This window comes from Ovis canadensis, chromosome 20, assembly GCF_042477335.2.
Source record: "Ovis canadensis isolate MfBH-ARS-UI-01 breed Bighorn chromosome 20, ARS-UI_OviCan_v2, whole genome shotgun sequence".
In the NCBI taxonomy this organism is placed as follows: Eukaryota; Metazoa; Chordata; class Mammalia; order Artiodactyla; family Bovidae; genus Ovis; species Ovis canadensis.
The window spans coordinates 59,514,345-59,529,474 of record NC_091264.1 but is presented as its reverse complement, the minus strand read 5'-3'; the positions used below and the strand labels follow the sequence as shown (position 1 = coordinate 59,529,474).

General features: G+C 47.4%; 1 long non-coding RNA gene across 2 annotated transcripts in view; it reads left to right on the top strand.

Annotated features, from left to right (window-relative positions):
* The window catches only part of LOC138425318 (uncharacterized), a 62,221-nt gene that overhangs the window by 13,803 nt on the left and 33,288 nt on the right, over positions 1 to 15,130 (top strand). For both annotated transcript variants that reach the window (XR_011251168.1, XR_011251169.1), the window contains exon 3: positions 4,897 to 5,014. This is a non-coding gene — a long non-coding RNA (uncharacterized lncRNA). The remainder of the gene's footprint in view (positions 1 to 4,896; positions 5,015 to 15,130) is intronic.

The window sequence follows — 15,130 nt, the reverse complement described above, 5'->3', positions numbered from 1 at the left end:
CAACAACATGCTTTATTGGTCACAGCTGCCTGGACCTGGGGTGGGTGGCTGACCCCAGTTCAAAGTCCTTCACGCGCCCACTGAGTCACTCTTGCGGGCCCTCTCCAAGTGCGAGCTTGGGAGCAGGGCTGCCTGTCTGCTCTGGGGGCCTCGTCGTTATGATAGGATGACCACCTCCCTTCCTTTCTCCTTGCCCCACCCCCTGGGGCTGAGTTGAACTGTATTTTATTACTTGCAGTCAAGAGAGTCTTAATTTATTTAGTTATAATTTAAAACATAAAAATAGTCCCTACTTGAGTTGGAATAAGAATTTCAATGGTTACAGCTGGGAACGCTGCAATGGGGGAGCCCAGTTCTCCAGTTAAATAACCACCCATACTCTCTAACCCCTTTCTCATCCCAAGAAAGCCTCAGGGACCCTTGGAGGAAGGGTGGCCAGTGCAGTGTGTTTGACAGGACTCCAGAAGCACATCCCTGTTGACCCAGAAAGAGCATTTGCAGGAATTTGTGTTACATGTAAACTTGTATAGGTGCAGGGAACATGGTATGCAGATAAAATTGTTGTTCAGTTGCTAAACTGTGTCTGACTCTTTGTGATCCCATACATTCTTGCCTTGAGAACCCCGTGAACAGTGTGATAAGGCAAAAAGATAAAATTGCACAGGTTCAAAAAAGACATAGCAGAAAGTCACTTGGTAAGGCACTGCTGGTAAGAGCAGACTATCAGAAACAACCTACATTTCTATTAATATCAGTTCAGTTCAGTTCAGTTCAGTTGCTCAGTCGTGTGTGACTCTGCGACCCCATGAATCGCAGCACGCCAGGCCTCCCTGTCCATCACCGTCTCCCGGAGTTCACTCAAACTCTTGGTTTTAAACAATGTTATACTGGGCTTCCCTGGTGGCTCAGATGGTAAAGAATCTGCCTGCCATGCAGGAGACCTGGGTTTGATCCCTGGGTTTGGAAGATCCCCTGGAGAAGGGCATGGCAACCTACTTGGTATTCTTGCCTGGAAAATCCTCTTGGACAGAGGAGCCTGGCAGGCTATAGTCCTTGGAGTCTCAAAGAGTCGGACATGACTGAGCAACTATATATATAGAGAGAGACTTTATATATATAAATATATGCTGCTAAGCTGCTAAGTCACTTCAGTCGTGTCCGACTCTGTGTGACCCCATAGATGGCAGCCCACCAGGCTCCCTCGTCCCTGGGATTCTCCAGGCAAGAACACTGGAGTGGGTTGCCATTTCCTTCTCCAGTGCATGAAGGTGAAAAGAGAAAGTAAAGTCGCTCAGTCATGTCTGACTCTTAGCGACCCCATGGACTGCAGCCTACTAGGCTCCTCCGTCCATGGGATTTTCCAGGCAAGAGTACTGGAGTAGGGTGCCATTGCCTTCTCCAATATATATATATATATATAGGGTTTCCCTGGTGGCTCAGACAGTAAAGCTTCTGGCTACAATTTGGGAGACCTGGATTCAATCCCTGGGTTGGGAAAATCTCCTGGAGAAGGAAATGGCAACCCACTCCAGTATTCTTGCCTGGAGAATCCCATGGATGGAGGAGCCTGGTGGGCTATAGTCCAGGGGGTTGGGGTTGGAAAGAGTCAGATAAGACTGAGCGGCTTCACTTTTTTGTGTATATATACATATATATACACACACAGGGTGTTGTCAGCTATTTTTAAAAAAAGAGAGTGAGAAAAGGGAAGGAAGGAAGGGAGGGAGTAGAAAAGAAGGAAATCGACAGCCTGTCTTCTGAACGGTCCATAGGATTGGTGGCACCACCACGAATAGGGTTTGTCTTTCTGAAAAAGGTGGGTGCATAGAAGAACAATGAGAGACAATAGCTATGCTAGATCGGGGCCACAGGAGAAGACTGGCTCTTTCTTGATGCTGCAGCTCATTGAATAAAAGCCGGAGCCACCAGCAGCCACAGTTTGATCAGAGAAGGGCAACCACCGCACTCACGAGATGCCGGACCCTGCAGGCAGTGTGGGCAAACAGCCGGGTGTGTGACATCACAGAGGCAGATTTCAGAGTGCGGTGAACCCAAGTGGGGTTTTTACAGCAGACACACGATTGCTTGCAAACGAGTAGCAGGTACAGTGAGCAGCGTTTTGTGTTTTTCTGCAGGTTTTCTCTTTGGTGTCTCGAGGGAGCTGGGAGAAACCCAGGTCTGAAATTCAAACCTGCCTGGGCCAAGATGCTCCCTTAAACTAGACCTGAACCTGGGGGCTCTTCTGGCTTTGTTTGCCGAATTCTAATGGGAACCAAGCCCTCCAGATATTATTCTTATTCTGGTGTGCTGATATTTTTTGCTGGAAACACATCATACCAAGGTGGCTTGGACTCCTTCCCTTTGCCGGACTGTTTGAAAGCTCAAGTGAGCAGACATCCAACTTCCGGGCTGATCCAGGTTTTTCATGATCAAGCCAGGGCAGGCAAAGATTCCAGGAAAACTCTCCTGGGAAGGCCAAAGATTTCTGAAAGTATCTGTGGACAAACGGATGCAATATTACTGGGCTAATTCCCATAATTCAGCTAAAGTGATGGAAGCACTTTGCGGATGACTGGCAGGTAGGCTGACCGTGGCCTGGGTCCCGGCACCTAAGGCCTGAGTTGGGGGAACCCGCCAGCCCTTCAGATGCTCTCTCACTGCAGAGGAGCAGGTAAAGTCAATGGGCATGCAGTGGGGACTAGATTTTTGGACACAGTATTGCCAGGTAGGGGCTTCCCGGGTGGCTCAATAGTAAAGAATCTGCCTGCCAATGCAGGAGACACAGGTTCGATCCCTGGGTGGGGTAGATCATTTGGAGGAGGAGCTGGCAACCCACTCCAGTATTCTTGCCTGGGAAATCCCAAGGACAGAGGAGCCTGGCGGGCTACATGGGGTTGCAAAAGAATCGGATGTGGGTTAACAATTAAACAACAACAACAACAACAACAGACACCTGGTTGAGCCTCCAGGGATGTGAGAGGGACCCCAGAGGCTTTTACTCTCTCTCAACCCTTTTCCTCTCTTTTCCTCTTTCCTCTTCACCCCTCCCCAACAGCTCACCAGAAATCATGGCCTAAAGCAGCAAGACGGCCACTCACCATCTCTTCCCTTCTAATCCTTCCTTACTCATCAGTAAGCAGAAGGTAGAGACGCTGCTCGTACAACGAGCACGCGTCAAGACATGAAATGAAAGCTGGTGACTTAGCTGGGTGCAGTCTTTCCACTGTTAGGGGAAGAATGGAATATGCAAATTGTGTAATTTTGTTGATTAGCATACGCGTTAAATGCTCTTCTATTTGCATTTAAAACAGGCACTGCACAATATTGAAATGAAAGGGGTAGAATTTATGCTAACAATTTAAAATTTAGATTTTCCTTGACTCCGAGTGGCATTCAATAGCTGCATTTTAAAAATAAAAACATGACAAGTGGAGAGAGAGACTGTGGAAGAAAGGCGAAGCTTTTCTTTAGTACCTCTAATGACACCTCTTCCCCTGCTTTTTAAAAAGGGGCTCCCACATTTTCATTTCGCCCTAGGCCCTGCCTGTACACTTTTCTTCCTACAGTGACAGAGGACGGCCTTCTGGCTGTAGAATCCATCCGTCCATGAGCACAGGCAGTGCCCAGGATCTGAAGTTCCCCGGCAGTGGCACTGAACCAGTGATGAAGGAGAAGCCGATAGAATCACCGCAGCTCCTGTGTTCCCCTCCAGCCCTGGCCTGGAGCAGCCCCCCATGGGTTTGATCCTCGTCACCCTCTATCCGGCTTGGCTCCTGGCAGTGTATCTTTCCTTGCCCTTCACCTTCAAGGTCCCACTTCCTCACTCCTTCTAGTTTTCCTGGGGAGATTTCTGCAATGATCACTTTCATTCAACCGGAAACATCATCACGTCCATATCTCTGAAAATCTGGGCCCCAGCCAGCTGAAACTTCTGAGGGTCTATGGACGAACTCACCTATCCTTCTCAGTTTTGTGATCTGTCTCTGACAAGGCCAGTGTTTCTGACAATTAGGACGTGGGGTAGGAACCCCAACACTACTGTTGTTCAGGCGTGAAGTTCTGTCTACCTCTTTTCGACTCTGACACTGCGGACCTCCCCAAAGCGCTCTTCCGGAAACACTGAGTCTTAACGTTTACACTGAAACTTTTTAAGCAGCAGTCTTTCTGTGCAGGTCAGAGGGAACCTGGAGAGTCCTTTGGAGAGTGGGCTCCATTGGGAGTCGCTCTGTTGTAAGCAGTATTGTTCTTGGCAGGTCTGGGTCAAGCCCCCAGGCAGAGAAGACCCAATGACCTGGACCTCAGGGAGATGTGTTCTATTTACCTAACGAGACTTGATGTCCCACTGTCCCCAGCTCTGCTTGCTTGGCTGAGGGAAAGGAAAAAGAAAACTTATAAACAGTGGGCTTTATCTTTTAAAATTAGTCATAGTTGGGGCTTCCCTGGTGACGCAGAGGTAAAGAATCCACCTGCCATTCCAGGAGACTCGGGTTCCATCCCTGGTCTGGGACGCAGCTAGTTCTCCCAGTTGTGAAACAAGGATACTAGTGCCCGCCTTATAGATACCAATGTGCCAGGCCTCAGTGCAGCTAGGCTGTGGGCTGAAACCACTGAACTCACGTTCTGGAGCCCAGGAGCCGTGACTGCGGAAGCGCTTGTGCTCCAGAGACTGTGTTCTTCAGCAAGAGAAGCTGTGGCAGTGAGAAGCCTGCACCCCGCAATCAGAGAGTAGCCCCGCTTGCTGCAACCAGAGAAAAGCCCGCCCAGCAACGAAGACCCAGCACAACCCAAAATAATACAGAAATAAATATATTTTAAAAAAATTAGTCATAATGTATTCTGTAAAAATCAGGCCAGTGCCAAAGCACACATTTGTATCATCTTTTTCCATTCATCCAGGTATGTGGTTACCTATCCTGAGCAATCTTGGGAAGTCTTTTCACCTTCTCTGCCAGGAAAATGTTTTCTCCATGCTTCAAAACACAGCACAATATCTACAGACTGCTTCACAGTCCATGTAAGTACTAGCTTGTATTTATAGTTGTGGGCTTCCCAGGTGGCTCAGTGGTAAAGAACCCGCCTGCCTATGCAGGAGACGTGGGTTTGATCCCTGGATAGGGAAAGATCCTCTGGAGGAGGGCATGGCAACCCACTCCAGGATTCTTACCTGGAAAATCCCGTGGACAGAGGAGCCTGGCGGGCTACAATCCATGGGTCGCAAGAAGTAGGACACGGCTGTGTGAATGCCTGACAGAGCACAGTGCTCAGCACTCCACACGCAGTACAGCCGTCCCTCTTCACGACAGCACATTGGCACCTATAAGGCGGGCACTGGTGTCCTTGTTTCATAACTGGGGAAACTGAGGCCAAGGAAGGTTAGGTAAGATCTTGCCTAAGACCACACAGCTCCCCGAGCTAACAGAGCCCGTGTTGTTTGCCACGGAGTAAACGAAGTTGGTGAGTAGGTATTTTCCAAGGTTGTTAGGAACAGAGCTCATTAGAAGGCAGGCTTGTCTGTGCAATGGCCTCTTAATTAAATAGAAGAGCAAAATTCCTTATATTAAAAAAGAAGCTGTTTTCATCTCCCAACTCTCCATGGAACCAGCTTTCATTTTAACCAGAGTTTCCCAAGTCTGTTGAGCTCTGGTATGGGAAGGTCTCGTTGCACAGGTATTTAGCTCTGTTGCAGATTTAACAGCAATGCGGAAAGCAAGCACAGCTGCAGAACCAGGCTCCTCACAGCTCACAATTACAGCTTGCTGGGGGCCTCCACCAAAACGGCACTGTGTGTTTATGACATTTAAGACATACTTGAGGGTGGTACTGATATACCAATTACAGGCACTGGTATTTTGGCCCCTTGGGGCAGACAAGGAAAGGGGATTTTATTTTGTTATGAGAAACACTTTCTTGCTTATACTTAACTTTTATTATTCACAAAGGATTTCAAAGCATTACCACGGAGTATGAACACCACACTTGAGTCATCTGGACGTACTAGACTCTCACAACCTAATGGGTGGTGTTTCACAGCGTATTTCTTTTCAGTTCATCTTGGATTCATTAAAAAAAAAATATCACGGACGTTCACCAGACTTCCTGCCCCCCATCCACCTCCAGCCTTGCTCACTGTGGATGTCAGAGCACACGGAGGGGCTTTCCAAGGCTTTGGTCAAGGCCAAGGACTTGCCTGGGCCCCACTGATCCTTCTCCTGGGGTGTCTGGCTTCCTCGCCCACTCAGGAGCCCAAGGCCCCTTAGTTCAGGCGGTCTGGACCTGGAGTTGTCATTTATAGCCACCCAAACTTCGAGGATGACCAAGTTCTGAAGACATGAGAAATGGACTCAGAGAGGAGGAAAAGTTTTGAGACTCATTAAAAAGAGAAAGGGGAAGAGCTGTGGAGTGGTAAAAGTGATAAACTGATGGTTAGAGGGACTTGGGTATGAGGTAGGATGATCACATTATTTATTACCCAAATTGGGACTCTTTTTGGGGTGAAGACTTCCCTGGTGGCCCAGATGGTAAAGCATCTGCCTGCAATGCAGGAGACCTGGGTTTGATCCCTGGGTTGGGTAGATCCTCTGGAGAAGGAGATCTAGCCACTTCAGTATTCTAGCCTGGAGAATTCCATGGACAGAGGAGTCTGGTGGGCTACAGTCCACGGGGTCACAAAGATATTACTGCTGAAAACTTTACTGGGACAGTAGGCATCCCTGGTGTGGCGTGGTCGCCATAGTACCAGGACACTAACTAGCTGTCTAAACTTCAGAGGAAGGTAGACACCACTAGCATTTTGTGCCAAGAAGTTGGGGGTGGTAGATGCTCTGCAATGAGCCATAGACATTTGTGTAATGAAGAGTCATCCTATCCCGCAAGTTAGAAGCACCCCCAACGAGAAACACTGCATAAAAGAATGGGCTTTTAATGATTACCTATAAAGAATTGTTGCCTTCCTTCTCCAAGTATATTAGAGAACCACTGGAGAGAGAAAGTTGTTGCTTCTTAGAAATGATGGGGTTGCAAAGAGTTAGACACGACTGAGGGACTGAACTGAACTGAACTGATGAAAGCTTTTATCACTGCTATACCCTTAAGAGCCTAAGCTCTACGCTTTTTGAAATTTTAGGGAGAGTGAGCCTATAATTTCAAGATACCTTAAATAGCAAAATTTGAACCACGTCTTCCAAGTGCCATTCTTCATAAATCTAGAATCAAGCTTAAAATTCACCACCAGCAAATCATTTTCATGGCCTTTATGGCAACTGAACTTTCTTCTATTTAATTCTTCAGCACTGCTTTATTATAAGACATAGGTTGCAAAAAATAATAAGCTATTTGTATTGTAAGTGGAAAAGAATGAGAATCATAGAGCAGATTTGCATAATCTCTTCTGAGGATAGCAAGAAAAATAGACATTTCAACTGTGCCTTTAGATTCGCAATCAGGTTGATGGAAACAAATATCCCCAGGTCATTCACCTTAAAAGAAACAAACAATTGGCCAACCAGAGGTATAGAATTGGTATAGAATTTAAAGACTCCAAAGACAGTTTTCTATAACCTGGGGTATCCTCTAATGCACATTAATGAAGTCTCCTTTATGTACAGTTGGGAAGGTTCCCTGGAGGAGGAAATGGCGACCCACTCCAGCATTTTTGCCTAGAGAATCCCATGGACAGAGGATCCTGGCAGGCTACACTCCCCAGGGTCGCAAAAAGTCAGACACGACTGAGCAACTAATACTAATACTATTAAGAGGGTTCGAGGTGGTGCTAGTGGTAAAGAGCCCAGCGGCCAGTGCAGGAGACGTAAGAGACACAGGTTTCATCCCTTGGTCGGAAAGACCCCCCTAGAGGAGGAAATGGCAACCCACTCCAGTATTCTTGCCTGGGAAGTTCCATGGACAGAGGAGCCTGGCGGGCTACAGTCCATGGGGCCACAAAGAGTTGGGCATGACTGAATGACTGGGCACACACAGAGGGCTCAGACCACGCTGCACTGCTTCCCATGGCGCCAGACCATCGGGCAGGACTTCTGCGTGGAGCCGCTTAGGTCTGATAGACCCTGAAAAAGAGGGAAGAGGAGAGGCGACACCAGAAGTCCCTGAGTAACCCATCCCCACCCTTATCTAAAGTACACAAAGTATTTTGCTGGGCGGTTTCTTTTTTCTCTCAGTGTTTACAGAATTGTTGAATGATGGTGTTCATTTACTTATGAGATGATTGACATCGTCCCTCAAAACAGAAAAACAACTTGGGCTAACTCTAGAATGCAGGTATGCAGCCCACAGGGCAGTCCTGGGTCTCTGCTTTGCCTTCTATGGTAAACTTGGACTTCTCCTGGGTTTGGTTTCGGTCATCTCAGCTCGGCGTGTGTGGCGAATACACTTTTCACCAGTCTCCCCATGGAATGGTTGACTCAGCTCTGCAGTCTCAGTGGCCTCGGGGGGAGCCGGCCAGGGCTCCCCCACTGTAAGATGCCTCCTGAAAGGGAAGAGGTCGCTGACGACCCACAGAGGAGGCTGTGGCCGTAAATATTTCAGAATTTGGTTTCCTTAACATCTTCAATAATGGAAAACATTTGCTTGTTTAAGACTCTTAAGTCCTCTCCGGTCTTCGGATTCCGTCTCCAAAGGCGAGGTACAAGCATGATGTCAGGAGGAAGGCAGAGCCCAGAAAGCCTCGCCTGGGTCACAGAGAAGTACTAAACTCTTGAGAGGGCCCTAAGGCAAATAAACGGATGCGGCCTAGCACATGTCAAAGACCTGTGCAAGGGCAAACATCTTTATGACTTTGGTCCTGGGAAGGGAGACCCGGCCCGGGATTAGAATTTACAGCTGACAAGCTGCTGATGAGGCAGTCACGGCCATTTAGGGCATGAATGGTCACTCTGGGGACAGGGGGCTTAGCACTCCAGGCTGAAAATCTCAAAGCGAAGTGGGGGCAGCCCCCACTCCCTGGGAGAAGCGTACTCACCCCACAACCTGCCCCTCCTCCGGGGCCTTTTCTTTGCCTTCCTTTGATTTACAGCCCTCCCTGCAGCCCTGTAGAGCTCTGACACACGTGACAATTCAGCATCAATGGAATTCCTAAGACCAGGGGAAGAATCTCTTTCTTGGCTATAAACGTCACTCTGAAATTCTTCTCCTCTATAATGTTTCAAGAGTGCTTGGAACATGCATGGCTTGCCCCCTGCAGAGTCCCCGTCCTCCAAGCACTCACAACTCCCTTAACCCATCTTGTGCACAAGTGTGCTGATAGATGGCCTCTCTGATCCCCAAATGTCAGCCAGCTTTCCTACAGTGCCTCTCAGATGGAGCAGTTTTGTCCCATGGGAGATGTTTGGTAAGATCTAGAGACTTTTTGTTTTATTTTTTTTTGGCTACACCGAGCAGCATGTAGGAGATTGAACCCACGCCTCTGGCAATGGAAGCTCGGAGTTGTAACCATATGACCACTAGGCAAGTCCCTAGACATATTTTTGATGATGATAAGCGGATGAGAAGGGTTACCAGCATGCAGCCATGAAATTAAAAGATGCTTGCTCCTTGGAGAGAAAGCTATGACAAACCTAGACAGCATATTAAAAAGCAGAGACATCACTTTGCTGACAAAGGTCTGTATGGTCTTTCCAGTAGTCACATATAGATGTGAGAGTTGGTCGATAAAGAAGGCTGAGTGCCCAAGAATTGATACTTTTGAATAGTGATGCCGGAGAAGACTCTTGAGAGTCCCTTGAACAGTAAGGGGGTCAAACCAGTCAATCCTAAAGGAAATCAACCCTGAATATTCATTTGAAGGACCAATGCAGAAGCTGAAGCTCCAATATTTTGGCCGCCTGATGCAAAGAGCCAACTCACTGGAAAAGACTGAGGGCAGGAGGAGAAGGGGACAACAGAGGATGAGATGGCTGGAGGGCATCATGGACTCAATGGACATGAGTTTGAGCAGACTCAGGGAGATAGCGGAGGACAGAAGGGCCTGGTGTGCAGTCCATGGGGTTGCAAGAGTTGGACACAACTGAGCAACTGAACAACAACGACAGGGGATAGATGCCAGAGATGCTTCTAAACACCCTACAATGAACAGGACAACCCCTCCACCCATCCGAAAACAGAAAGATCCAGTCCAAAATGTCAGTGGTGCCAAGGCTGAGAAATCCAGCACTGAGGTAAGGGTACATCACGTCTGCACAGGTCAAGAAAGTCCTCCTCTAAGCTTGCGCTGTCTGATGGAACTTTCTGTGAGAATGGCAATGTTTGGTACTTGTGCTGTCCACTATATTAGTCGGGAGACACATGAGGTTATTTAGCACTTGACATGTGGTCAGTGTGACTAAGGAGCTGAATTTTTACTTACAGTTTTTTTTTAATTAACCAAGTTTTGGCTGTGCCGGGTCTTCGCTGTTGCATGGGCGTTTCTCTGGTTGTGCCCAGCGGGGGCTACTCTCTCGTCGTGGTCTCAGCCTTCTCGCTGCAGTGGCTTTGCTTGTTGCAGAGCGTAGGCTCTGGGGCGGGCGGCCTTCAGCAGCTGGGACCCGTGAGCTCAGTAGTTGCAGCTCGTGGGTTCTAGAGCACAGGCTCAGTAGCTTAGTTGCTTCGAGGGACCTGGGATCTTCCTGGCTCAGGGGCTGGACTTGTATCTCCTGCATTAGCAGGTGGACTCCCACCACTCAACTACCAGGGAAGCCCTTTGGAAATTAAAAAATGTTTTATTAATATTTACTTTTAATTAATTAAATATTAGTCATCCCGTGCAGCGAGTGACATATTTTAGACAGTGCCGGTCTACATCACGGGAGTTTAGAAGCCCTGGAATAGCCTGCCCTGGCTGGTTCTCTACTCTACTGGCTTATAATTAAAATTCCACAGTTAGACACTCCTTCTTTCGCTAAGACTTTGACCCCTATTGATATGATATTATCCTGGGAGGGAGATGACCTTTAGCTTATCAACCACTGATGCTAATATGACTAATGGATCTGAAAGATGTCTGGGGGTGGGGCCCTGAAATGAAGGAGAGGGCACTATGAGATGGGGGACTTTGTAGAGGAAATGGGAGGGGGTGGTGACAGGCTAGAGGTAGCAGAGGCCACCTGGGACTGCTTTACTCAAACTCTGCTGAGAACAGAAGTCAAATACAGTCATCTCTTAATATCTGGAGGGGACTGCAGTTCTAGGATCCTCCACAAATACCGAAATTCACGGATGCTCAAGGCCCTTATATGAAATGATGTACTATAGCTGGCCTATAGAAAGGTGGAGGAGGATGCCAGGGAAACTGGAACTGCGTTGTGGAGGGGGCGGAACCCACAGAAGCAGAGCCCATGGAAGCAAAAACCAGAGGTGGAACCACTGTACTCACAATTTCCATTCAGATATATTTGCCGTCTGCAAAAACGAGAGCCAGAGGCAGGCAGAAAAGACCAAGTATGTCACAGAGCCGAGCCCGTTTCCTGTTCCTTTTCTGTTTGCCTTAGGCTCTTAGGCCAAGTCTCCAAACCACTGAGATGTTAGGGTGTCCTCTCTCTGATGCAGCCCAAATGGTGGTGGTGATTTAGTCACTAAATGGTCGCTCTTTGCAAACCCATGGTGGGTAGCCTGCCAGGCTCCTCTGTCCATGGGATTCCCCAGGCAAGAATACTGGAGTGGCTTGCCATTTTCTTCTCTGGGGGATCTTCCTAACCCAGGGATTGAACCTGCATCTCCTACATTGGCAGATGGATTCTTTACCACTGGGCCACCAGGGAAGCCCCATGTAGCCCAAATAGAAGCAGTAATAAACCACAGAACATAAAATGGTTTTTCCCTTTGATCTGATTATGAAATTTGGAGTTCAGTTCAGTTCAGTCACTCTGACTCTTTCCAACCCCATGGACTGCAGCATGCCAAGCCTCCCTGTCCATCATCAACTCCTGGAGCTTGCTCAAACTCATGTCCATCGTGTCAGTGATGCCATCGAACCATCTCATCCTCTGTCATCCCCTTCTCCTCCCACCTTCAATCCTTCCCAGCATCAGGGTCTTTTCCAATGAGTCACCTCTTTGTATCATGTGGCCAAAGTTTTGGAGTTTCAGCTTCAGCATCAGTCCTTCCAACGAATATTCAGGACTGATTTCCTTTAGAATGGACTGGTTGGATCTCCTTGCTATCCAAGGGACTCTCAAGAGTCTTCTCCAGCACCACAGTTCAAAAGCATGAATTGTTCAGTGTTCAGCTTTCTTTATCATCCAACTCTCACATCCATACATGACCACTGGAAAAACCATAGCTTTGACTAGATGGACCTTTGTTGGCAAAGTGATGTCTCTGCTTTTTAAATGCTGTCTAGGTTGGTCATAAATTTTCTTCCAAGGAGCAATTGTCTTTTAATTTCATGGCTGCAGTCACCATCTGCAGTGATTTTAGAGCCAAAATATAGAGTCTGTCCCTGTTTCTACTGTTTCCCCATCTATTTCCCATGAAGTGACGGGACCAGATGCCATGATCTTCGTTTTCTGAATGTTGAGCTTTAAGCCAACTTTTTCACTCTCCTCTTTCACTTTCATCAAGAGGCTCTTTAGTTCTTCTTCACTTTCTGCCATAAAGGTGGTGTCATCTGTGTATCTGAGGTTATTGATATTCCCCCCAGCAATCTTGATTCCACCTTGTGCTTCATCTAGCCTGGCATTTTGCATGATGTACTCTGTATATAAGTTAAATAAGCAGGGTGACAATATACAACTGTGACGTACTCCTTTCCTGATCTGGAAATGGTCTGTTGTTCCATGTCCAGTTCTAACTGTTGCTTCCTGACCTGCATATAGGTTTCTCAAAAGGCAGGTCAGGTGGTCTGGTATTCCCATCTCTTTAAGAACTTCCCACAGTTTGTTGTGATCCACACAGTCAAAGGCTTTGGCATAGTCAATAAAGCAGAAGCAGATATTTTTTCTGGAACTCTCTTTCTTTTTCAATGATTCAACAGATGTTGGCAATTGGATCTCTGGTTCCTCTGCCTTTTCTAAATCCAACTTGAACATCTGAAAGTTCACAGTTCATGTACTGTTGAAGCCTGGCTAGGAGAATTTTGAGCATTACTTTACTAGCATGTGAGATGAGTGCAATTGTGCGGTAGTTTGAACGTTCTTTGGCATTGCCTTCTTTTGGGATTGAATGAAAACTGACCTTTGCCAGGCCTGTGTCCACTGCTGCTCATCAAACTGTATTGTTGTGATTTCTGCTGGTGCCCCAAGCAAGTGCGTGCCTCCTTCTCAACATAGCTCTGCTTTAGGGTCTGAGTTGTAGGGCCTGTAGTCTATGTAATCCACTGAAAAGCCAACTTACTGTATAAGCTTTCCTTGATGAAATATTGTGTACTCAACTTTCAAGACCTCTCGAGATGGAAGTCACCAGCCTCATTGGTAAACTCTATCTACCCATGGTTTTGAGATGGGGAAAGACTGAAAATGAAATCAAACCGAACACAAATCCTCTCTTCTTAAATGTCCTATAAGCTCACACTGGAGCAGCAGGTAGCACAGACTCTGGTCATTCCCAAGGGGCACAACGGAGATTGAACAGAAATCGCAAGTACACCAAAATTATCACAGGGACTGGCAACTGTGATATAAGCACAACAAAAACGATGAGAATTCTTCTGCCTAGAAAGATGCAACATGAGAGAAATACAGGAGAGAAGACAGAATTTTGAACTTTTTCACAAATCACTAGTTTGTCTGAACATGACATGGGTGAGGGAGCGCAGAGGGGAAGGTAGGTAAATTTAGGACAGTGTAAAGAACTATTTCTGTCTCAGTCCATCGAGGTTACTATAACCCAAATACTATGGACAGAGGGCTATACAGCAGAAATTTATTTTTCCACAGTTCTGCAGGCTGGCAAGTCCAAGATTAAGGCACCAGCAGATGTGATGTCTGCTGAGGGCCTGCTTTCTGGTTTACAGACATCCTATCCCCATGTCCTCCTGTAGAGGAAGGGACAAGAGAGCTTTGGGGTCTCTTTTCTAAGGGCGTTAATCCCATCCTCGGAGACTGATGACATAACAGCCTTCCAAAGGCCTCACCTCCAAACATCATCACACTGGGGATTAGGTTTTAATATATGAACTTTGTGGGGGACATAGACCTTCAGTCTACAGCATTCTGCCCCTGACCCTCTGAAATCCGTATCCTTCCTGCATACAAAATTCCTTCATTCCATCCCAGATACCTCTCAAAGTCTTATTTCAGCAACAGTTCAAAAGTCTACAGTCCCGGGTCTCATCTTAATATCATCTAAATCAGAAATGGGCGAGACTCGAGGCATGAGCCATCCTGCGGTGAATTCCTCCCCAGTTGTGAATCTCTGAAACCAGACAAGCTGTGTTGCTTCTCAGACACAAAGGTAGGACAGGCAGAGGCTCGACCTCCCATCCTGATGGAGAAACAGGAAAGGAGAAAGGGATGTCAGGTTCCAGCTCTGTCTAAAACCAAACAAGGTAAACAGCGTTGACACTTAAAGCTCGAGCACATTCTGGTTCAACGCTCATGCTTCCAGGCCTGCTGGGTGGCAGTGTCGCGCCCTACCATGTGTCCGTGGGACAGCGCCTTGGTGGCTCTCCGCTAAGGCTCCACCTGTGTCTGGACTACAGTTCTCTGCCAGGCTCTGCACCACGATGGCTCTTTGCGGGGATCTCCTGTCTCTCCCAGTAAGCCCTGTTCATGCCACGGTTCCACTGGATGTAGCCCAAACCGGGAGAATCTCTCTGCAGGGATCCCACACCTGGAGGTACTGCATGGGCATTTTGCCTCACCTGACCCAGAAAGGTGCCCTCCCCTCCCCCACCCCTGTTGCTTTGAAATCACTTTGCTCCCTAGGCCCTTGCACTCTAGGCCTGTGATAGGAGTGGTGTGTTTGATGACTTCTGAATTGCCTTCAGGGTCATCCTGCCATAGTCTTGAGGACTGGTTATTGGCCTCAGATAGCTGATCTGTAATCATTTCCTAGTAAACAGTCGCCTGACCATCGTCTTCATTTTTTTGCCATATGGACAGGCTGAGAATCTTCCAAATCTTGAAATTCTGCTTTCCTTTTGCTTAACAATTCCATCTGTAAGTTTTTTCTCTCCTCTCGAATTTTACTATATGCAGTAGGGAGT